Source organism: Triticum aestivum, chromosome 4B, assembly GCF_018294505.1.
Source record: "Triticum aestivum cultivar Chinese Spring chromosome 4B, IWGSC CS RefSeq v2.1, whole genome shotgun sequence".
NCBI classification, from domain to species: domain Eukaryota; kingdom Viridiplantae; phylum Streptophyta; class Magnoliopsida; order Poales; family Poaceae; genus Triticum; species Triticum aestivum.
In genome coordinates, this window is record NC_057804.1 from 388053676 (window position 1) to 388079046 (window position 25371).

A 25371-nucleotide genomic window follows, 5' to 3' on the forward strand; every position below is an offset into this window, starting at 1 on the left:
AATAATAAGTTTCTCATTATGTTCTCATGCGCACATCCCTTCTCACCACACATGCCACCACATCAAAGGTTCACTCAACATGCATGGGATTTATTTCATTATATTATGCCACTTATATTCAAAATATTTTTGGACTACACAATAATCTAATACAATACATAAAACTTATTTTAAATTTTAATTCATATTTATTAATTCAATTATGTGTGTTTTAATCGCTTCCCTAGTTTTAACAGCACTCGGCCCCGATCTAACTTTTGGGCTCCGCCAATTGGGAGGCGACCGGGGCTTTGAACGGGCACTAGGACCCCCCATGCGAGCGGAGCGGATGCAGGCGCGAGGAAACGGGGAGGGACGTTGGAGTGGAGACCAGAGAGAAGTGAGAGCGCCTTTAACCGCCACCAGTCAACCCAACTACCAGAGCAGTTAACACGATCCTGTTATTCGGATAACCGAGAGCTGTGACGATCCGCGCATTGTTCTCTCTTTCACCTCTCATCAGCAGCTATGCCCTCCCTTCTATTTAAACGCGTAGGTTTCTGGTGTTGAGATCCAAGCTAACACTCCATATCTAACATTCCACATTCAGTACACTCCTGGAGTGTTAGATATGGATAGAAGACAGGCAACCACGTGCATCCTCTTACTAATCGTGTTACTTGGTAATTTTGCTTCCGCAGCAGGTTCGTGTTCCGGATCTCCGTTTATCTGACTATACAGTACTATTACGGTGTGTTTATTTGATCACAAGGTAGAGGCGCATGGTGGAATTTGAGTATTTGACGTGATTTTCTTCTTCCCCTCTGTTAAATTCCTGTCGTTCTTATCACCGTGTGTGTGTGAATTTGCTTGCGCAGACGACGACTATTGCTGGGAAGAATACAATGAGAGCGCATTATGCTTTGGTTTCGTCTGCAAGGCAGAGTGCTGGCTGAACGCGAAACTGGAATATGCGGGCACAAAACCAAGTGTCAAGGGATACAAGTGTACGGGATCAAAACTGAAACACCGTTGTCACTGCTATTATTGTGTACCGTGGTCCAACTAGAAAGATAATCTCACGTTCTTTGTTTCTTCAATCTTAGCATCATGTTTACCAGTATGTATCACCGTGAACGGTGTATTTAGTTCTGTCTCGGTAGGTATAATCAATAGAAGTTAGTAGTTCATCCGTTATTACTCTATATATTTGCCAGTTGTCCTTTTGTGCTTCGGTGCTACCACTAATAATTTAGTTTTGCTTTGACTAATATATATACAATGGGATTGTCGTTCCTCTGCTTCGGATCTCATTAACTTTAATGACATTGAGTTACTTGCTCTATATAATCAGACATGCGACGTTTGTCATCTAATTTGTGTACCAGGTTAAAGCATCTCCAATTGTACTGTGCAAATACCCCCTCCTCCTTAGACCTCCATGAACGTATCCGCGGACAAGAAACGGCCACCTCTATATGTCAGCCCGTGCAGTTGCACACCCACCATTGCAGACCTTAGATGCATGCAAATAGATGCATGTATCTTTCTTTTTTTTGTATTACTCAATCACAACATCATTACAATCACTCGATGCTATCTCCACTACTTCAACTGGACCAGCACCTAACCAAGTCATGGTCCTACCTTGGGTTCTAGCAAAACTAGCTAAGCAATCACTAGCTTTATTTTAAGTTCTAGCGATACGAGAAATACAAGTTTTCCTTAGACCCATTAAGTACTTAATCTCTCTAACAATTGTAGAGTAAACTGAACGATCAATGTCCGAGCTTGATATGAGATAGACCGCTTCGAGAGAATCCAGCTCCAAGACAATTGGAAAATCACTTCGCTGCAGAGCAAGGGAAAGACCCTCCATACACGCACACAACTCCGCCTCAAGGGGGTCTCTGCACGAATACAAAACCCTGCATGCCAAAAAGTTAGTAGCACCCAGATGATCGCGTAAGATCATACCAGCACCAGCTTCGTCTGAAGCAACAAAAGAGCCATCCGTATTCAACTTGCACCACCCCGGATCCAGCGCAGTCCATCTCCGTTTCTCTTGATCAACGTTGCTTCTACCCCTTTTCACAGGGTCTCTCCATTCAATATATGATTTACCTTTGGCTGGGTTAGCTTGTGGATTTTGCTTGATACCGATCAAGGACTCCAAATAGCTTTGCAGAAATCTTATTGAAGCTTCCATAGGCGGGACAGGCTTAGCATGAACTAACTCATTCCGATCATACCAATTCCTCCAAAAGATCATCAATATCATGGTACGTTTAAGATCAGAAAGAGGGCTCAGAACGTGGAGCAGCCATTCTCTCCCATTGTATAGTATTGACGAAATATCTGGTAGCCTCCACACCTTGGCCATGGCCAAAAACAGGTCTCGCCCGAACTGACAACGGACAAAGGGATGGAAATTATCTTCCTCTTCTAACCCACACAGGCACATATCTGCAGTTTCAAGCCCAATCCGGTGTTTTCTCTGCCACGTGGGCAGTGCGTCATTAGTCAGACGCCAAGCAAAATGCATCACAGTAGGAGGGGCGTCGCACTTCCAAATGAAGTCCCAACATGCACGGTGTTGGAAATATGCCCTAGAGGCAATAATAAAAGTATTATTATATTTCAATGTTCATGATAAATGTCTTTTATTCATGCTATAACTGTATTATCCGGAAATCGTAATACACGTGTGAATACTTAGACCACAATATGTCCCTGGTGAGCCTCTAGTTGACCAGCTCGTTGTGATCAACAGATAGTCATGGTTTCCTGACTATGGACATTGGATGTCGTTGATAACGGGATCACATCATTAGGAGAATGATGTGATGGACAAGACCCAATCCTAAGCATAGCATAAAAGATCGTGTAGTTCGTTTTGCTAGAGCTTTGCCAGTGTCAAGTATCTCTTCCTTCGACCATGAGATCGTGTAACTCCCGGATACCGTAAGAGTGCCTTGGGTGTATCAAACGTCACAACGTAACTGGGTGACTATAAAGGTGCATTACAGGTATCTCCGAAAGTAGCTGTTGGGTTGACACGGATCGAGACTGGGATTTGTCACTCCGTATGACGGAGAGGTATCTCTGGGCCCACTCGGTAATGCATCATCATAATGAGCTCAATGTGACCAAGGTGTTGGACACGGGATCATGCATTACGGTACGAGTAAAGTGACTTGCCGATAACGAGACTGAACAAGGTATTGGGATACCGACGATCGAGTCTCGGGCAAGTAACGTACCGATTGACAAAGGGAATTGCATACAGGGTTTGATCGAATCCTCGACATAGTGGTTCATCCGATGACAACATCGAGGAGCATGTGGGAGCCATCATGGGTATCCAGATCCCGCTGTTGGTTATTGACTGAGAGCGTCTCGGTCATGTCTGCATGTCTCCCGAACCCGTAGGGTCTACACACTTAAGGTTCGGTGACGCTAGGGTTATTAGGAAGACTAGTATGTGACTACCGAATGTTGTTCGGAGTCCCGGATGGGATCCTGGACGTCACGAGGAGATCCGGAAGGGTCCGGAGGTAAAGATTTATATATGGGAAGTTGTCAAACGGACACCGGGAAGTTTCGGGGTCATACCGATATTGTACCGGGGCCACCGGAAGGGTTCCGGGGGTCCACCGGGAGGGGCCACCCCTCCCGGGGGGCCACATGGGCTGCGTGGGGCAGGGAGCCAGCCCCTGGTGGGCTGGCCGCACCCCCCTCCCTTGGGCCCATGCGCCTAGGGTTGAAGGGGAACCCTAGAGGGGGCGCCCCCCTTGGCTTGGGGGGCAAGCCACCCTCTCCCCTCTCCCCTAGGCCGCCGCACCCCCCCCCTAGATGGGTTCTAGGGGGCCGTCCCCCTTCTCCCTTCCCCCTATAAATAGAGGGGTGAGGGGAGGGCAGCCGAACCACCCTCCAAGGCGCAGCCCTCCCCTCCCCAACACCTCTCCTCCTCCGTTGTGCGCTTGGCGAAGCCCTGTCGGAGTACTGCCTCTCCACCATCACCACGCCGTCGTGCTGCCGGTGGAGCTGTCTTCCTCAACCTCTCCTTCCCCCTTGCTGGATCAAGAAGGAGGAGACGTCTCCCGTCCCGTACGTGTGTTGAACACGGAGGTGCTGTCCGTTCAGCACTTGGTCATCGGTGATTCGAATCACGTCGAGTACGACTACATCATCACCTTGCAAGCTTCCGCACGCGATCTACAAGTGGTATGTAGATGCAAACTCTCTCCCTTGACTCGTTGCTTAGATGAACTCATAGATGGATCTTGGTGAAACCGTAGGAAAACTTTTAATTTTCTGCAACGTTCCCCAACACTGGCATCATGAGCCAGGTCTATGCGTAGTTCTCTTTGCACGAGTAGAACACAATTTTGTTGTGGGCGTGGATTTTGTCATCTTACTTGCCTCTACTAGTCTTTTCTTGCTCAAACGGTATTGTGGGATGAAGCGGCCCGGACCAACCTTACACGTACGCTTACGTGAGACCGGTTCCACCGACTAACATGCACTAGTTGCATAAGGTGGCTGGCGGGTGTCTGTCTCTCCCACTTTAGTTGGAGCGGAATCGATGAACAGGGCCCTTATGAAGGGTAAATAGAAGTTGACAAAATCACGTTGTGGTGATTCGTAGGTAAGAAAACGTTCTTGCTAGAACCCAATTGCAGCCACGTAAAAGATGCAACAACAATTAGAGGACGTCTAACTTGTTTTTGCAGCGATTGATCATGTGATGTGATATGGCCAGAAGTTGTGATGAATGATGAATTGTGATGTATGAGATCATGTTCTTTGTAATAGGATTCACGACTTGCATGTCGATGAGTATGACAACCGGCAGGAGCCATAGGAGTTGTCATTATTTTTTGTATGACCTGCGTGTCATTGAATAACGTCATGTAAACTACTTTACTTTATTGCTAAACGTTAGTCATAGAAGTAGAAGTAGTCGTTGGCGTGACAACTTCATGAAGACACGATGATGGAGATCATGATGATGGAGATCATGGTGTCAAGCCAGTGACAAGATGATCATGGAGCCCCGAAGATGAAGATCAATGGAGCTATATGATATTGGCCATATCATGTCACAACTATATAATTGCATGTGATGTTTATTATGTTTTGCATCTTGTTTACTTAGGACGACGGTAGTAAATAAGATGATCCCTTACAAAAATTTCAAGAAGTGTTCTCCCCTAACTGTGCACCGTTGCTACAGTTCGTCGCTTCTAAGCACCACGTGATGATCGGGTGTGATGGATTCTTACGTTCACATACAACGGGTGTAAGACAGTTTTACACAGCGAAAACACTTAGGGTTAACTTGACGAGCCTAGCATGTGCAGACATGGCCTCGGAACACGGAGACCGAAAGGTCGAACACGAATCGTATGGAAGATACGATCAACATGAGAATGTTCACCGACGATGACTAGTCCGTCTCACGTGATGATCGGACACGGGCTAGTCGACTCGGATCGTGTAACACTTAGATGACTAGAGGGATGTCTAATCTAAGTGGGAGTTCATAATTTGATTAGAACTTTATTATCATGAACTTAGTCTAAAACCTTTGCAAATATGTCTTGTAGATCAATGGCCAACGCTAATGTCAACATGAACTTCAACGCGTTCCTAGAGAAAACCAAGCTGAAAGATGATGGCAGCAACTATACGGACTGGGTCCGGAACCTGAGGATCATCCTCATAGCTGCCAGGAAACAATATGTCCTAGAAGGACCGCTAGGTGACGCTCCCGTCCCAGAGAACCAAGACATTATGAATGCTTGGCAGTCTTGTGCTGATGATTACTCCCTCGTTCAGTGCGGCATGCTTTACAGCTTAGAACCGGGGCTCCAAAAGCGTTTTGAGCACCACGGAGCATATGAGATGTTCGAAGAGCTGAAACTAGTTTTTCAAGCTCATGCCCGGGTCGAGAGATATGATGTCTCCGACAAGTTCTACAGTTGTAAGATGGAGGAAAACAGTTCTGTCAGTGAGCACATCCTGAAGATGTCTGGGTTGCACAACCGTATGACCCAGCTGAACATTAACCTCCCAGATGAGGCGGTCATTGACAGAATCCTCCAGTCGCTCCCACCAAGCTACAAGAGCTTTGTGATGAACTACAACATGCAGGGGATGGAAAAGACCATTCCTGAAGTGTTCTCGATGCTGAAGTCAGCAGAGGCTGAAATCAAGAAAGAACATCAAGTGTTGATGGTCAATAAGACCACTAAGTTCAAGAAGGGCAAGGGTAAGAAGAACTTCAAGAAGGACGGCAAAGATGTTGCCGCGCCTGGTAAGCCAGTTACCGGGAAGAAGTCAAAGAATGGACCCAAGCCTGAGACTGAGTGCTTTTATTGCAAGGGGAAGGGTCACTGGAAGCGGAACTGCCCCAAATACTTAGCGGATAAGAAGGCCGGCAACACCAAAGGTATATTTGATATACATGTGATTAATGTGTACCTTACCAGTACTCGTAGTAACTCCTGGGTATTTGATACTGGTGCCGTTGCTCATATTTGTAACTCACAGCAGGAGCTACGGAATAAACGGAGACTGGCGAAGGACGAGGTGACGATGCGCGTCGGGAATGGTTCCAGAGTCGATGTGATCACCGTCGGCACGCTGCCTCTACATTTACCCACGGGATTAGTTTTGAACCTTAATAATTGTTATTTAGTGCCAAGTTTGAGCATGAACATTGTGTCTGGATCTCGTTTAATACGAGATGGCTACTCATTTAAGTCTGAGAATAATGGTTGTTCGATTTATATGAGAGATATGTTTTATGGTCATGCTCCGATGGTCAACGGTTTATTCTTAATGAATCTCGAGCGTAATATTACACATGTTCATAGTGTAGATGCCAAAAGATTTAAATTTGATAATGATAGTCCCACATACTTGTGGCACTGCCGCCTTGGTCACATTGGTGTCAAGCGCATGAAGAAGCTCCATGCCGATGGACTTTTAGAGTCTCTTGATTATGAATCATTTGACACGTGCGAACCATGCCTTTTGGGCAAAATGACCAAGACTCCGTTCTCCGGAACAATGGAGCGAGCAACCAACTTGTTGGAAATCATACATACCGATGTGTGCGGTCCAATGAGCGTTGAGGCTCGCGGAGGATATCGTTATGTTCTCACTCTCACTGATGACTTGAGTAGATATGGGTATGTCTACTTAATGAAACACAAGTCTGAGACCTTTGAAAAGTTCAAGGAATTTCAGAATGAGGTAGAGAATCAACGTGATCGAAAGATAAAATTCTTACGATCAGATCGTGGAGGAGAATACTTAAGTCACGAATTTGGTACACACTTAAGGAAATATGGAATCGTTTCACAACTCACGCCGCCTGGAACACCTCAGCGAAACGGTGTGTCCGAACGTTGTAATCGCACCCTATTGGATATGGTGCGGTCTATGATGTCTCTTACCGATTTACCGCTATCATTTTGGGGATACGCTCTAGAGACAGCTACATTCACTTTAAATAGGGCACCGTCTAAATCCGTTGAGACGACACCGTATGAATTATGGTTTGGAAAGAAACCTAAGCTGTCGTTTCTAAAAGTTTGGGGATGCGATGCTTATGTCAAGAAACTTCAACCTGAAAAGCTCGAACCCAAGTCGGAAAAATGCGTATTCATAGGATACCCTAAGGAAACTGTCGGGTATACCTTCTACTTAAGATCCGAAGGCAAGATCTTTGTTGCCGAGAACGGATGCTTTCTGGAAAAAGAGTTTCTCTCAAAAGAAGTAAGTGGGAGGAAAGTAGAACTCGATGAAGTACTACCTCTTGAGCGGGAAAGTGGCGCAGAGCAGGAAACCGTTCCTATGATGCCCACACCAACTGAAGAGGAAAACAATGATGATGATCAAGGTACTTCGGATCAAGTTACTGCTGAACTTCGTAGGTCCACAAGGACACATTCCGCACCAGAGTGGTACGGCAACCCTATCCTGGAAATCATGTTGTTAGACAACAATGAACCTTCGAACTATGAAGAAGCGATGGCGGGCCCGGATTCCAACAAATGGCTTGAAGCCATGAAATCCGAGATAGAATCCATGTATGAAAACAAAGTATGGACTTTGACAGACTTGCCCGATGATCGGCGAGCGATAGAAAACAAATGGATGTTTAAGAAGAAGACGGACGCGGATGGTAATGTTACAATCTATAAGGCTCGACTTGTCACTAAGGGTTATCGACAAGTTCAAGGGATTGACTACGACGAGACTTTCTCTCCCGTAGCGAAGCTGAAGTCCGTCCGAATCATGTTAGCAATTGCCGCATACTATGATTATGAGATATGGCAAATGGACGTCAAAACGGCATTCCTTAACGGGCATCTTAAGGAAGAACTGTATATGATGCAGCCGGAAGGTTTTGTCGATCCTTGGAACGCTAACAAAGTATGCAAGCTCCCGCGATCCATTTATGGACTGGTGCAAGCATCTCGGAGTTGGAACATTCGCTTTGATGAGATGATCAAAGCGTTTGGGTTTATGCAGACTTATGGAGAAGCCTGCGTTTACAAGAAAGTGAGTGGGAGCTCTGTAGCATTTCTCATATTATATGTAGATGACATACTCTTGATGGGAAATAATATAGAATTTCTGGACAGCACTAAGGCCTACTTGAATAAGTGTTTTTCAATGAAGGACCTTGGAGAAGCTGCTTATATATTAGGCATCAAGATCTATAGAGATAGATCGAGACGCCTCATAGGTCTTTCACAAAGCACATACCTTGATAAGATTTTGAAGAGGTTCAAAATGGATCAGTCCAAGAAGGGGTTCTTGCCTATGTTACAAGGTGTGAGATTGAGCTCGGCTCAGTCACCGACCACGGCAAAAGATAAAGAAGAGATGAGTGTCATCCCCTATGCTTCAGCCATAGGATCTATTATGTATGCCATGCTGTGTACCAGACCCGATGTAAACCTTGCCGTAAGTTTGGTAGCAAGATACCAAAGTAATCCCGGCAAGGAACACTGGACAGCGGTCAAGAATATCCTGAAGTACCTGAAAAGGACGAAGGACATGTTTCTCGTTTATGGAGGAGACAAAGAGCTCGTCGTAAAGGGTTACGTCGACGCTAGCTTCGACTCATATCTGGATGACTCTAAGTCACAAACCGGATACGTGTATATGTTGAATGGTGGAGCAGTAAGCTGGTGCAGCTGCAAGCAGAGCGTCGTGGCGGGATCTACGTGTGAAGCGGAGTACATGGCAGCCTCGGAGGCAGCGCATGAAGCGATTTGGGTGAAGGAGTTCATCACCGACCTAGGAGTCATACCCAATGCGTCGGGGCCGATCAAACTCTTCTGTGACAACACTGGAGCTATTGCCCTCGCCAAGGAGCCCAGGTTTCACAAGAAGACCAGGCACATCAAGCGTCGTTTCAACTCCATCCATGAAAATGTTCAAGATGGAGACATAGAGATTTGCAAAGTGCACACGGATCTGAATGTCGCAGATCCGCTGACTAAACCTCTCTCGCGTGCAAAACATGATCAACACCAGAACTCTATGGGTGTTCGATTCATCACAATGTAACTAGATTGGTGACTCTAGTGCAAGTGGGAGACTATTGGAAATATGCCCTAGAGGCAATAATAAAAGTATTATTATATTTCAATGTTCATGATAAATGTCTTTTATTCATGCTATAACTGTATTATCCGGAAATCGTAATACACGTGTGAATACTTAGACCACAATATGTCCCTGGCGAGCCTCTAGTTGACCAGCTCGTTGTGATCAACAGATAGTCATGGTTTCCTGACTATGGACATTGGATGTCGTTGATAACGGGATCACATCATTAGGAGAATGATGTGATGGACAAGACCCAATCCTAAGCATAGCATAAAAGATCGTGTAGTTCGTTTTGCTAGAGCTTTGCCAGTGTCAAGTATCTCTTCCTTCGACCATGAGATCGTGTAACTCCCGGATACCGTAAGAGTGCCTTGGGTTTATCAAACGTCACAACGTAACTGGGTGACTATAAAGGTGCATTACAGGTATCTCCGAAAGTAGCTGTTGGGTTGACACGGATCGAGACTGGGATTTGTCACTCCGTATGACGGAGAGGTATCTCTGGGCCCACTCGGTAATGCATCATCATAATGAGCTCAATGTGACCAAGGTGTTGGACATGGGATCATGCATTACGGTACGAGTAAAGTGACTTGCCGGTAACGAGACTGAACAAGGTATTGGGATACCGACGATCGAGTCTCGGGCAAGTAACGTACCGATTGACAAAGGGAATTGCATACAGGGTTTGATCGAATCCTCGACATAGTGGTTCATCCGATGACAACATCGAGGAGCATGTGGGAGCCATAATGGGTATCCAGATCCCGCTGTTGGTTATTGACTGAGAGCGTCTCGGTCATGTCTGCATGTCTCCCGAACCCGTAGGGTCTACACACTTAAGGTTCGGTGACGCTAGGGTTATTAGGAAGACTAGTATGTGACTACTGAATGTTGTTCGGAGTCCCGGATGGGATCTTGGACGTCACGAGGAGATCCGGAAGGGTCCGGAGGTAAAGATTTATATATGGGAAGTTGTCAAACGGACACCGGGAAGTTTCGGGGTCATACCGGTATTGTACCAGGGCCACCGGAAGGGTTCCGGGGGTCCACCGGGAGGGGCCACCCCTCCCGGGGGGCCACATGGGCTGCGTGGGGCAGGGAGCCAGCCCCTGGTGGGCTGGCCACACCCCCCTCCCTTGGGCCCATGCGCCTAGGGTTGAAGGGGAACCCTAGAGGGGGCGCCCCCCTTGGCTTGGGGGGCAAGCCACCCTCTCCCCTCTCCCCTAGGCCGCCGCACACCCCCCCTAGATGGGTTCTAGGGGGCCGGCCCCCTTCTCCCTTCCCCCTATAAATAGAGGGGTGAGGGGAGGGCAGCCGAACCACCCTCCAAGGCGCAGCCCTCCCCTCCCCAACACCTCTCATCCTCCGTTGTGCGCTTGGCGAAGCCCTGTCGGAGTACTGCCTCTCCACCATCACCACGCCGTCGTGCTGCCGGTGGAGCTGTCTTCCTCAACCTCTCCTTCCCCCTTGCTGGATCAAGAAGGAGGAGACGTCTCCCGTCCCGTACGTGTGTTGAACGCGGAGGTGCTGTCCGTTCAGCACTTGGTCATCGGTGATTCGAATCACGTCGAGTACGACTACATCATCACCTTGCAAGCTTCCGCACGCGATCTACAAGTGGTATGTAGATGCAAACTCTCTCCCTTGACTCGTTGCTTAGATGAACTCATAGATGGATCTTGGTGAAACCGTAGGAAAAATTTTAATTTTCTGCAACGTTCCCCAACACACGGCTCCCCGAAGGCGAAGTGCTGGATGCAGCCGCAGTACTACGGTGAGCTTCGTCGAAGGCCAACTCGTACATTGATTTAACTGTAAAAATGCCATGCCTATCGGGGCCCCATGCGATCACATCTCCCTTCATTCTAGGTGAGTCTCGAATCTTCATTATTTCATGCACATCTGCATCCACAAAGTATTCCCGAAGGAGCTCAACATTCCATCACCCATTAGTGTTTAGAAGTCCAGAGATGAACCGAATGCGGCATCACCCGTGTGGGGAAATCGGTTTATAGGAGAAGGGTCTCGGGATCCAACTATCCCGCCAAACCCTTATACTTGCCACGTCCCCAACTCTCCAAAGCAGCCCCTTTTTCAGCAGTTCCAAGCCATGGCATATAGCTTGCCAAGATGATGAACCATTCCCTGCAAAAACTGTATCTTCCAACCTGCCATCTGGATAATATCTCGCTTTTAAAACCCTAGCGTGAAGGCTGTCTGGCTTTGTTAGTAGCCTCCACGCCTGCCTCGTCAATAGGGATTGGTTAAACATCCGGAAGTCACGAAAACCAATACCTCCCCTGTCCTTGGGCTGCATGAGATGGTCCCAATTCTTCCAATGTACCTTCCTCTTGCCCTTTGTCGACCCCCAATAAAAATTCCGTACCATGCGGGTAAGATCATCACAGACCAAGAACGGTAACTTGAAGACGCCCATAATATAAGTTGGGAGTGTTTGAGCAACCGACTTTATCAGCACTTCTCTCCCCGGCTATGCCAAGAGGCCGTCTCCCCACTGTATCAACCGTTTTGTGAGTCGAGTCTACAAATTCTGAAATGCCCTTTTGACATCCGACCCTCCGGTGTCGGCAATCGCAAGTACTTTTCCTTGAAGTGACGGTTTGTAATCTGGAGTACTGCCCTTACTTCCTCATGAACCACAACGGGACAAGCCTCGCCAAAGAGGATGGAGCACTTGTTAGGATTTAGACTCTGGTCCGTCGCCCTACCATACATGTCCAGCACTACTTTAACCTCCTCTGCTTGCTCTCTCGAAGCCTCAAAAAACAACAACGTATCATCGGCAAACAATAAGTGTGAAACACCCGATCCTCTTCTAGAAACCTTCACTGGCGTGATATCACCCGTAACCACTTTGATTTTTAGTAAAGCTGATAGACCATCTTCCACAAGCAGAAATAGAAACGGAGAAAGCGGGTCTCCTTGCCGAAGCCCACGCGTCGGTGCAAAAGAATCCAAGAGGGTTCCATTAAGTTTGACAGAGTATCTCACCGACGTGACAGACGACATTATCTAGTCAACCCATCGCTGAGAGAAACCCAACTTTTGCATCATTTGCCTCAAGAAGACCCAATCCACTCTATCATATGCCTTTGATAGGTCCAATTTGTAAGCATAGAAACTTTTTGTAGGATCCTTTTCTTGCTTAATGTGGTGGATACACTCAAAAGCAACAAGTGCATTGTCCGTGATCATCCTCCCTGGAATAAAAGCGCTTTGCTCAGGAGAAATGAGGCCATCCAACAAAGGCCTCATCCTATTTACTAGGCACTTGGAGATGACCTTATAGATAACATTACACAGACTAATAGGTCTGTAGTCCGTAATTTTTACCTGGTTGGGGATTTCGGGGATAAGTACAATAGAGGTAGAATTTACCCCCTCCGGCATGATACCTGTACTAAAAAAGTCCCTCACCGTAGCCAAAACACCCTCCTTGAGAGTGCTCCAATTTCGCTGAAAGAATCTAGCAGGGAAGCCATCCGGAACCAGAGCTTTTAGCGGCCCAATTTGTAACAAGGCATCCGAGATCTCTTTATCTGTAAAGGGCGCACATAGTTTGATATTATCCTCTTCGGTCACCACCGGATCAATTAATTCCAGAATAGGAGCACCATTAAGCGAATGGTCAACTGTAAAAATATCATGAAAATAGGCATTGGCCAGCTCCCCCATAGAGGCAAGATCGGAGTGAATTACACCAAAGCTATCCGTAAGCTCTCGAATCTTGTTCTTCCTTGCCCTCCAAACTGCTTTACTCTGGAAATATTTTGTGTTTCTGTCCCCTTCCTTCAACCACGTGATGCGTGATCGTTGCAACCAAAGCATCTCCTCTTGGTACAAAAGCTCATTCATTTTATCAGTCACTCTTGAGATATCTTGACGATCAGCGTTCATATTCATCAATTCCTCTAGCTGAGTGCATGATTTGGCTAGCTCCCAAGTGATATTGCCAAAAAAATTGCTCCATAGCCTGAGAGATGTCATCGTTTTAGACAGCGCATCCCGCAACTGTGACATATTATGCACACCACCCACTCCTTCCCAAGCCTCTTTGATCACCTCCGGCAGTGACACATCTCGCTCCCAAAACACCTCATATCTCCTCTGCTTCCCACCGTTCGGCCCCGAGTCGACTGGCCCCTTTACGATGCATACGCAAACAAGTTCCTCCATGCATTAGTGGCGACTGCCCTGTCTAGCCTTACCTTCACGTTGCCTCCTCCTCCCCTCTTGTTATCATATGTGAAGGGTGATGAGGATACAGACCTGGGGTAGGGTCATAGGCCTGACCTATACGTCCTACCCAAGGTCACTACCCTAGAAGATAAGAAGTCCAAGACGCAACGAAGAACCCCCAGTCAAAGGTGTCGAGTGTAATCCACTCAACCAATTATATCACTCGAGTACCCCTCCTACCTGTTGTCACTCGACCATATGAGGAATCACTCGACCTACTGAAGGCCAGGAGTCACTCAGCACTACAACGGTCGGACATTCACTCCGTGGTCTTTAAGGTCATCAATAGCACTTATGGCTGGCGTTATCAGTAACGCCCCTACTTTATGTACATTAAGCCCCTTGTAATGGGGGATGGCTGGGGTCCTGGTGCACTCTATATAAGCCACCCCCTCCTCTGGGACAAGGGTTCACACCCCCTGTAACATCACACACATATAATCCAGTCGACCGCCTCCGGGCACCGAGACGTAGGGCTGTTACTTCCTCCGTGAAGGGCCTAAACTCGTAAATCATGTGTGTACACCTTCACCATAGCTGAGATCTTGCCTCTCCATACCTACCCCCCCTTTCTACTGCCAGTCTTAGAACCACGACAGTTGGTGCCCACCGTGGGGCAGGTGTCTTAGCGACTTGTTGGTGAAGTTGCAATTTTTTCGATCCCCATCATCATGGTTTCCAGCGGTGGATTGGCTGAAGGCCGCGAGATCCGTCTCGGCACGCTCATTTTCATCGCCGACGATTCCGCTTGGCTTCAGGAAGCTCCCTTTGACGTCGAGGCACTCGCCGTCCGAGGGGCGACACACTTTCGCGCATGCGTACGTGGCGTCCTTCTCCGGTAGCCGTCGACCCAGTATCGGTCGGCTCGGGTGATGTCTTCTCTCCCTGCTGTTCGCCACGGCAAGCGGTCAGGTCGGTTGCGGCTTCAGCGGTGGGTGAAACACGCGGTGGCTCCATTCGGCCACCCATCAAGTCGCAGGCAATCGAGCCCAACAACTCTCCACGGCCTGTTCGATCTGTCGACTGGCTCCGTCGAGACCGCATCCGAGTGCGATAGCAGCGACCCTGCGGCTGAAGTCTTGATGGTCGACGGACCATGTAGTCCGCCTGGTTTCCGTCGTGAAGACGGCGGGGATGGTGGCGGCGATCCGTCGCGCGTCCACGAGGAGTACCATCCCGAACCCCTCTCTTCGCAGCAGAGGGAAGAACTTCATCGCCGCAACATGGATGCACTCCACACGCCCATCGTTGGAGAAGCCCCGCTTGGGCCTTGGAAGAGGTGCGCTTGGCTAATTTGGCTGAGCACACTCGACTAGAGAACCTCCAGCGCGCACTCGACGAGCATGCTCGGGATCGGATCCCTGAGTCCAGTCGACGACAGCTTTTCCCGCCTCCACCTAAGGTGTACCGCACTCCGATTCAAAATCTCACAGCTGAGGCCCGAATAGCAGAGTCAATTCAAGCTTGCCAGTCAGAGGCTGGCAGAGGTTTGATGCAGATCCGGGCCTTACTCCGGGCAGCAGGTGAACAGAACACATCAGTGTCTCAGTCGTGGAATAGGATTCTAAGCAGATCTGTGGTAGCGGATACTATTCAGTCGGCCCACAGTCCAAGATCGCCCCTGCAGCGTGAAGGCCGTGGGCAGTATGATCACCGACAATCATCGTCGAGTGCCCACACCTCCTCCGAGGAGTGCATCATACGTGCCTCGGCAGTACGATGATAGACGCCTTCACAGTGGCGAGCGCAGAGCGCCAGTTGACCCAAGAGAGCCAGGATTTGATGCAAGATCTATCCTCATTCAAGGTCTAGTCGACCGGAACAGAGCGCATAGGGAAGACCTTGGAAGAGATTGTCCGACTGGCAGCAGAGTTCATGTTTCGGGTCCAGAGTGTTTCAGCAGAGCCATCAGGGTTGCAGTGATTCCTCGCAACTTCAGATTGGCGACTGGAGTCAGCAAGTTCACTGGAGAGTCCAAGCCTGAAACTTGGCTTGAGGATTACCGAGTGGCTGTGCAGATTGGTGGCGGGAATGATGAAGTGGCAATGAAGCATCTTCCTCTGATGTTGGAAGGGTCAGCCCGAGCGTGGTTGACTCAGTTAGCCCCAGGCAGTATATACAGTTGGGAAGAGCTTGCTCGAGTGTTCGTCAGAAGTTTTGAGGGCACTTGCAAGCAGCCAGTAGGGTTGACAGAGTTGCAGCATTGTGTGCAGAAACTGAGTGAGACTCTAAGGGATTTCATTCAGAGGTGGACCACTTTGCATCACACAGTTGAAAATGTATCTGAGCATCAAGCAGTGTGTGCCTTCAAGGAAGGCGTTAAATATCGAGAGCTGGTCCTGAAGTTCGGTCGGATTGGAGATATGACTCTGACTCAGATGATGGAAATAGCCACCCGGTACGCTAATGGGGAAGAATAGGATCGACTCCGCTGCGGAAAGGGTAAACCAGTCGGCCAAGACGCCGGCGGGGGTAATTCCAATCGGAAACAGAAATGTAAGGCCGAGCCTGCAACACCCGGTGAAATTGCGGCAGTGGTTCAAGGAAAGTTTAAAGGAAAACCTAAGGGGCCCTGGACCCCTAAGAAGGTAAAAGATCAAGCGGGAAATGATGTGTTGGATTTACCATGTCACATTTATACGAAGAAAGATGAAGAGGGTAATCTGATTTACCCTAAACACACCACTCGACAATGTCGACTCCTGATCCAGCAGTTTTGAGAGAAACAGCCTAGTGAGAAGGAAAAAGAGTCGGACAAAGACGAGGATGAAGAGGAAGAGGATGGTTATCCCAAAGTCAATTCCACCATGATGATCTTTGCTGATGTTGAGAGCAAAAGTCGATTGAAAGTTATCAACAGAGAAGTAAATATGGTTGCTCCGACGACGACGACCACTTACCTGAAATGGTCACAAACAGCCATCACATTTGACCAGTCTGATCACCCGGCGCGCATAGCCACCCCTGGGAGGCAAGCGCTGGTGGTCGACCCAGTGGTCGAAGGCACTCGACTGACCAAAGTGCTAATGGAAGGTGGTAGCGGCCTGGACATCCTTTATGCTGAAACCTTGAAGGGGATGGGCATTCCGATGTCTAAACTTAGCGAGAACAATATGAGTTTTCATGGCGTTACCTTGAAAGAAAGCCGAATCACTCGGCCAGATCGCCCTTGATGTGGTTTTCGATGATTCCAAGAATTACCGTAAGGAAAAGTTGACGTTGTGGATTTCCAGAGTGCTTATCATGCTATTCTGTGTAGGCCTGCCTATGCACGTTTTATGGCTCGACCATGTTATGTGTACCTCAAGCTGAAGATGCCTGGCCCCAGAGGTGTGATCACAGTCACTGGCAATCGGCAGAAAGCAGAGGAATGTTTCCAGAAGGGTTCCGAAATTGCCGATGCACAAATGGCAGCAGTTGAATTTCAGGAATATTAGAAGAATGCAGATCCAAGTGATTTGCTCCGAGCCAAGAAGCCTGCCACGGACTCTGCATTTCAGTCATCTGGAGAAAGGAAGCCGATTCATATTCACCCGACCGATCCCAATGCTGCACCAACTCATATCTCAACGACACTTGACAGCAAATAGGAAGAAGCGCTCATCCAGTTCCTCCGTGAGAACTGGGACATCTTTGCATGGAAACCTTCTGACATGTCGGGTGTACCCAGAGAACTGGCTGAGCACCGTTTGCGTGTCGATCCCAAGGTAAAACCCGTCAAAGAGCATCTTCGGCGGCCCGCCGTGCAGAAGAGAAAAGCAATTGGCGAGGAAGTGGCTTGGCTCCTAGCAGCAGAGTTCATCCGAGAGATCTACCACTCTGACTGGCTTGCCAATGTGGTTCGTATGTGTATCGATTTCAAGTATATCAATCAGGCCTGCCCGAAAGATCATTTCTCTCACCCCCACATCGATCAGATTGTTGACTCGACTACGGGGTGTGAGCGCTTGTCTTTTTTAGATGCATATTCCGGGTATCATCAGATCCGACTGTATGGTCCCAATGAAATAAAAACAGATTTCATCACCCCATTCGGGTGCTTTTGCTATGTCACCATGCCATTTGGTCTTAAAAATGCCGGCGCCACATTCATGAGGATGATTCAGAAGTGCTTGCTCACTCAAATCAGTCCGAATGTGGAAGCATACATGGATGACATTATGGTCAAGTCACGTAAAGGTTCCGACCTACTGACTGACCTTGCAGAAACCTTTGCCAACCTAAGAAGGTATGATATCAAGATTAATCCGTCGAAGTGCACATTCGGAGTTCCAGGTGGAAAGTTACTCGGTTTCCTCGTTTCCGAACGGGGGATCGACGCAAATCCAGAAAAAGTCGATACCATTCTCCGAATGAAACGCCCTGTGCGTGTGCATGACGTTCAGAAGCTTACTGGTTGTTTGGCCACCTTGAGTCGATTCATTTCTCGTCTCGGTGAAAAGGCCTTACCTCTTTACCAATTGATGAAGAAATCTGGTAAGTTCGAGTGGACTGATGAAGCTGACGCAGCATTTGCAGAACTCAAAACCCTGCTTTCCACCCAGCCGGTGCTTGCTGCGCCAATCAGCAAAGAGCCTTTACTGCTTTACATTGTAGCCACTGGACAAGTTGTCAGTATAGTACTCACGGTCGAGCGGGGGGGGGGGAAGAAGGAAAAGCTTATAAAGTTCAATGCCTAGTGTAATATCTCTCTGAAGTTTTGACTCCATCAGAAGCTTGTCTATGGAATCTACATGACCATGAAGAAGGTTGCACACTATTTCTCTGATCACTCCATTACAGTCGTTAGCGACGCACCATTATCTGAAATTCTGAACAACAAAGATGCAACTGGTCGAGTGGCAAAATGGGCGATTGAACTCCTTCCATTGGATATCAAGTTTGAGGCAAAGAAAGCTATCAAGTCCCAAGCAATCGTAGATTTCCTTGCCGAGTGGATTGAGCAGCAACTGCCGACTCCAGTTCACTCGAAGCATTGGACCATGTTCTTCGATGGCTCCAAGATGTTGAATGGTTCCGGTGCTAGGGTAGTATTGGTATCCCCCCGTGGAGACAAGCTTAGCTATGTTCTCCAGATTCATTTTGATTCTTCCAACAATGAAGCTGAATATGAAGCACTTTATACGGGCTGCGTATGGCCATTTCACTCGGCGTCCGTCGCCTTATGGTCTACGGTGACTCGGATTTGGTGGTTAATCAAGTGATGAAAGAGTGGGATGTCAGGAGCCCGACCATGACTGATTATTGCAACGCAGTAAGAAAGCTAGAAAAGAAGTTTGAAGGGTTGGAGCTTCACCATATACCCCGACTGAAAAATCAAGATGCAGATGAATTGGCAAAGATAGGATCTAAGAGAGAGACCATTCCCAGCAATGTGTTTTTGGAGCATATTCATTCACCTTTAGTTCAAGAAGATCCTTTCACTGAAGAGCTCCCACAGCCTAAGAGTGCAACAGATTCGACTGAAGTCAAAATCCCAGCCGTGGTCGATTTAGTCATGGAGGTCTTGGTCGTCACTCCTGACTGGACAGTGCCATACATTGCATACATTCTTAGGAAAGAACTTCCAAAAGATGAAGAAGAGGAAGGTCTAAAGCCTTTACTGTGATAAAGGGTCAGTTGTTCAGAGAAAGTGTAACTGGAATCTGCCAGAAATGCATCACGCCAGAAGAAGGCCGAATGATCCTCAATGATATTCACTCGGGGACTTGTGGCCACCATGCGTCCTCTCAGACCATCGTGGCCAAAGCATACCGAGCCGGATTTTACTGGCCACATGCCAACGAGATGGCGAAAGAGATAGTAGACAAATGTGAAGGCTGTCAGTTTTACTCCAACATGTCCCATCAGCCCGCGTCAGCTCTGAAGACTATTCCACTCGTCTGGCCTTTTGCTGTCTGGGGATTGGATATGGTTGGACCTCTGAGGACTGGGAGGAGTGGATTTACCCATGTGATGGTAGCAGTCGACAAGTTTACCAAATGGATTGAAGCCAAGCCCATTAAAAACCTTGAAGCAAGTACAGCTGTAAGTTTCATCAGAGAATTGAAATTCAGATATGGTGTTCCGCACAGCATCATCACTGATAATGGGTCAAACTTCGATTCTGACAAGTTCAGAGCTTTTTGTGCTTCACAAGGCACGAGGGTCGACTACGCTTCAGTCGCCCATCCTCAGTCAAATGGGCAGGCTGAAAGAGCAAATGGGTTGATTCTCAAAGAACTGAATCCCCGGTTAATGCATGACCTCAAACATGCAGAAGGTGCCTGGGTCGACGAACTTCCATCAGTACTTTGGGGATTGAGGACAACTCCCAATCGATCGACTGGACGAACTCCGTTCTTCTTGGTCTATGGAGTTCAAGCTGTACTCCCGAGCGATTTGTTTCACAATGCACCCCGAGTCGAACTTTTCTCAGAAGAAGAAGCGGAACAGGCTCGGCAAGATGCAATCGATCTCCTGGAAGTGGAAAGATAAATGGCCTTGATTCGGTCGACCATTTATCAGTAAGACCTGCATCGATTCCACGCCAGAAACGTAAGGGGTCGGGCATTTCAGGAAGGAGACTTGGTTCTTCGAGTGGACCAACAGAAACCACACAAGCTCGCTCCTGCTTGGGAAGGCCCATTCGTCGTCACCAGAGTGCTCCACAACGGAACATATCGTCTTTTCAATATCGAACACCATAAAGACGAGCCACGCGCTTGGAATGCGGAGCTGCTCCGCCCCTTTTACTCTTAAGCATTCAGATTGTTGAGATGTAATAAGAAATACCCTTTTTGATTATCAAAGACATAATTTTACAGTCTTCCGAATGATTGTTGTTCATTTTTTACATGTTCTAAATCCCCCAGTGGGTGCCTTAGCTGCGAATCCGTTTCACCTAAGTTGAAAAGAAAAATCCTACCGAGTGGCGAGCCAGCCTCTCACTCGGGGGCTTAGCTGCGAATCCGTTTCGCCTAAGTTGAAAAGAAAAATCCTACCAAGTGGTGATCCAGCCTCTCACTCGGGGGCTTAGCTGCAGTCCAGTACTCGCCTAAGTTTGAAAAATCCTACCGAGTGGTGAGCCAGCCTCTCACTCGGGGGCTTAGCTGCAGTCCAGTACTTGCCTAAGTTCGAAAAATCCTACCGAGTGGTGAGCCAGCCTCTCACTCGGGGGCTTAGCTGCAGTCTAGTACTCGCCTAAGTTTGAAAAATCCTACCGAGTGGTGAGCTAACCTCTCACTCGGGGGCTTAGCTGCAGTCCAGTACTCGCCTAAGTGTAAAAAATCCTACCGAGTGGCGAGCAGTCCTCCCACTCGGAAGCTTAGCTGTAGTCCAGTACTCGCCTAAGGGAAAAAAATCTTACCGAGTGGTGCGGGTCGACCACGACCCCCCCCCCCCCCCCCCCCCCCGCGGGCTGCACCGTCAAGAAGAAGGACAAGATTGTGTGAGCGATCCTCCCACTCGGGGGCTTAGCTGCAGTCCAATACTCGCCTAAGTTTAAAAAATCCTACCGAGTGGCAAGCGATCCTCCCACTTGGGGGCTTAGCTGCAGTCCAGTACTCGCCTAAGTTTTAAAAATCCTACCGAGTGGCGAGCAATCCTCCCACTCGGGGGCTTAGTTGCAGTCCAGTACTCGCCTAAGTATAAAAAAATCCTACCGAGTGGTGAGCGATCCTCCCACTCAGGGGCTTAGCTGCAGTCCAGTACTCGCCTAAGTATAAAAAAATCCTACCGAGTGGTGAGAGATCCTCCCACTCAGGGGCTTAGCTGCCGTCCAGTACTCACCTAAGTATAAAAAATCCTACCGAGTGGTGAGCGATCCTCTCACTCGGGGGCTTAGCTGCAGTCCAGTACTCGCTTAAGTGTAAAAAATCCTACCGAGTGGTGAGCGATCCTACCACTCGGGGGCTTAGCTGCAGTCTAGTATTCGCCGAAGTGTAAAAAATCCTACCAAGTGGCAAGCGATCCTCCCACTCGGAAGCTTAGCTGCAGTCCAGTACTCGCCTAAGTGGAAAAAATCTTACCGAGTGGTGCGGGTCGACCACGACCCCCCCCGGGGCTGCATCATCAAGAAGAAGGATGAGATTGTGCATACTGCCAAAGGCTCATCCAAGAGCTAGCGCCAAGGCGAGCTTCTTTCAGGAACGTCATGACCATTGTTGAATGCCTCGCTGATGAGCTGATCAATGCTACCAAAGGCCCACCCAACAACTAGTGCCAAGACGAGCTGCTTTTAGGAACGTCAAGGCCATTGCTGAGTGCCTCACTGATCAGCTGATCAATGCTGCTCAGGGCTTGTCCAATAGGTCGACCGCGGCCTCTTCCCCCGAAGCTGCATCAAAAGTACAAGAACCAATCCGAGTGAAGAACGAGTTCCGCTCGAAGACAAACACAACATATTCAAAGATAAACCAAGTCCAGATAAATCCAAAAGTTCCAAACCATGGATTAAAGTGCTCGGGCGTCAGGCCCGAAGGAGTTTCAATGATTACAAATTCACTCAGCATTCCGAGGCAAATAAAGGTGAAGCATAATGTTTTTCGATCACTCGTCGGGAGAAGGGCTGGCTGTGTCACAGCAGCTGTCAAGATCGATGTTGTCTGTAATACGAGTGGCAGCCTCAAGGAAGGTGTCCATGAAGGACTGGAAGGTGTGCTTCTTCGTATTCACAACCTTGAGAGCCGCCAACTTGTCTTCTCTAGCGTCCTTGTAGTGCACTCGGACCAATGACAGGGCGACGTTGGCGCCACAGCGAGCGGACGACTTCTTCCATTCCTGCACTCGGCCAGGGATCTGATTTAGTCGAGTCGTCAGCGACTCGAGATCTTGCAAAAGTTCCGCCTAAGGCCAAAGTTCAGCGTCAACCCGAGTCATCGCCGCCTTCAGTCGAGCCAGATAAGCAACGACACCGTCCAAGCGTGATTCCAACCGCAGCAAGTTCATCGCAATGTCATCTTTCACAGGACAATTGATGGGGTCGAGACCTGTCTCGACCTGCCCAGTCTCAGCTTCAAAATCCTGACAAAATTTTGCACAATCATGAAAAATAGTGAGTCGACAATATAACAACATCTTCAATCAACGACAACTAACTAGTCGAGCGGCAGTACCTTCAAGCTTCATAACAAGTTTTGCAGAAAGTTGTCTCAGATAGGACTCTAGCTCGCCTGTCCTGGCTCTGAGGCCTCCAACTTCATTGGTCAGGTTCTCCTTGTCCTTCTTCAGTTGCTCAACTTCCCAATTGGCTTCAGAGATGGCGGTCTTCAGCTTCGTGTTCTCCTCTTCCAACTTGCCGGCCGAAGCCAGCTTCTTGTCCGCAAGCGTTGTATTCTCTCGTGCTTCCTTCTGAGCAGCAGCAAGGTCCTGATCCTTCTTCTCAGAGCTTCCTTCATTCTCTCTAAAGAAACAACACTCTTCAAACGAGCCTGAAGCTGACGGTTTTCACTACGCACATCTACTTGTGTGAAGTCACTCGGTTCAAAGAGACTGAAAAAAACACTGAAAGGCGCGAGCTACTAGGTGGACAAGTGTCGATTGACTACCTCCCATGATGGTTGTTTATTCTTGAGCAGTCTTGAGGTTCTTCTTTGCAAGTTCAAGATCAAGTTCGAGGCTGATGTGCTTCTTGTTTATCTCAGAAAGCCGAGCTCCAAGATCACAAGACCTCTGCGGTCAGCGAGAGATATATATCAGTCGACAGAAATAAAAGGCAATGACAGTGAAAGCAACTCTAAGACTACTGCCGAATCAAATATTCAACAGTAGTCTCAGGGACTACACCCAGTGGGTGCACTTAGCGTTCCCCCACTGATCTAGATCAACACTCAGCATGGTCTGCCCAGTGTGAGTCAAAGAAAAGTAGATTCTAAGACCTCAGCCGACTGCCAACAGTCAACTGTGGTCTCGGGGGCTACACCCAGTGGGTGCACTCGGCGTGCCCCCACTGGTTCGGACAGAAGACTAAGACTCGGCGCGAGTCAAGCGGAGTGGAAGACTTCCTAAACTCTAAAAACAGGCACACCCCAGTGGGTGATCAGATATAAAACAGCATTCAAAAGTTCAGCCGGGAGTTCACTGACCTTAACATTGGTCTGCAGAGCGGTGCTGGCATTATAGGACACCTGGATGGCCTCGTGCATCACCTTCACCTGCTCCATAACAAGGTTCACCTGGCGAAGAGCCTCCCTGGCAGCACTTGGTGAATCATCTGGGGTCTGGTACGCAGTAAAAAGTGATGGCTCCAAGGCGGCTAAGGCAGCTACTGGGTCGGATGTGTGGAGTTGCACTGGAGCAGCAGGAGCAGGAGCAGTCGACCCGACAGACGATCAGTCTTCAGCGGGTTGGCGAATGTGATGTTGGTTCGAACCAGATCTCCGGAACGCTCGACCAGCGCCTCAAGCACCAACATCGACTGAGGGACTTGAACTTCAAGCCCTCTCCTACTTGAGCCCCCTCCTCTCCTCCTCCTCTCCTATAGAGGCACCTCTTATTCTTCATCATCGGGGAGCATGACGATGTCTCGCGGAACTGCAGCGAAAGCAAAACATCAGAAATTCAGCCGGCCGATAACTCAATCGACTAATGAGTTCTGGTCAAACGGACTTGCCAGCTCAGGAGGTGGCCGCGTCGTCGGTCTCCTCGTCTCCTGGAGCTTTGTCGATATCCATGCCAGTCACAGCAGAGGTTGGGCTAGAAAGACACATGATCCATTTGGTCAGAACAGAGGCTTCAGTTGGCCTAGATAAATGCAAGAAAGATACTCACCCTGAAGCAACAGGGACGTCCATCTTGATCCTTGGCAAAGTCTTCCGAGTCTTTGGAGGAGCAACCTTGGGCTGCTTGGCGATCTTCTCTGTCGGCTCCGGAGTCGACATTCGAGTGCGCTTCTGCATATGGGTACTTGGGGCCACGTTCTTCCCGCGCCCGCCCGCCGGATCATGGTGTTGCTTGGATCGGCGTTCAGAGCGCGGCGGCGAGTCGACCGCTTCCTCATCATCTGACTCCTCACTTTCCTCCTCGTCGTCTTCATCCGAAGATTCCCATTCACCGCTCTCCTCTGCGCTGGTCTCTCCCTCCTGGTCCCGCTCTAGAACTTGTTCACCGTTGGGCATCGAACACATGTCAGTAAAAACCTACAAGGCAAGAAGTCGAGTAAAAGTCAGTCGAGCTCAAGGACAGCCGGAATGTGTATGCAAAGACAGTCGGAATAAAGAACATACCTTGTCGGGCTGATTGTCGTCACTGAAGGGGACGACTCTCCTGGCTCCTCTGGGGTTGTCCTGGTTGCCTGTAATGCTCTTCAACCACATGGCCACGGTCTTGGCTGGCACTTCCTCTGGATGAACACAAGCGGTGTCGTCATCCCCAGACTACAGCCACATGGGATGGTCACAGGCCTGAATAGACTGGATGCATCGACTGAGGAATACTTCCAGTAGGTCCATGCCAGTGAAATCCTCATTGATCAGTTGGACCACTTTCTCAACCATCATCTTCGTCTCCATG

The 25371-nt window shown here is 48.6% G+C and overlaps 1 long non-coding RNA gene across 1 annotated transcript; it reads left to right on the plus strand.

The window, feature by feature from the left end:
* The first annotated feature begins 436 nt into the window (after positions 1 to 436).
* LOC123094867 (uncharacterized) lies at positions 437 to 1275 on the plus strand. The gene is made up of 2 exons (XR_006446014.1): positions 437 to 683; positions 858 to 1275. It is a non-coding gene; the product is annotated as an uncharacterized lncRNA (long non-coding RNA).
* Positions 1276 to 25371: the final 24096 nt, after the last annotated feature.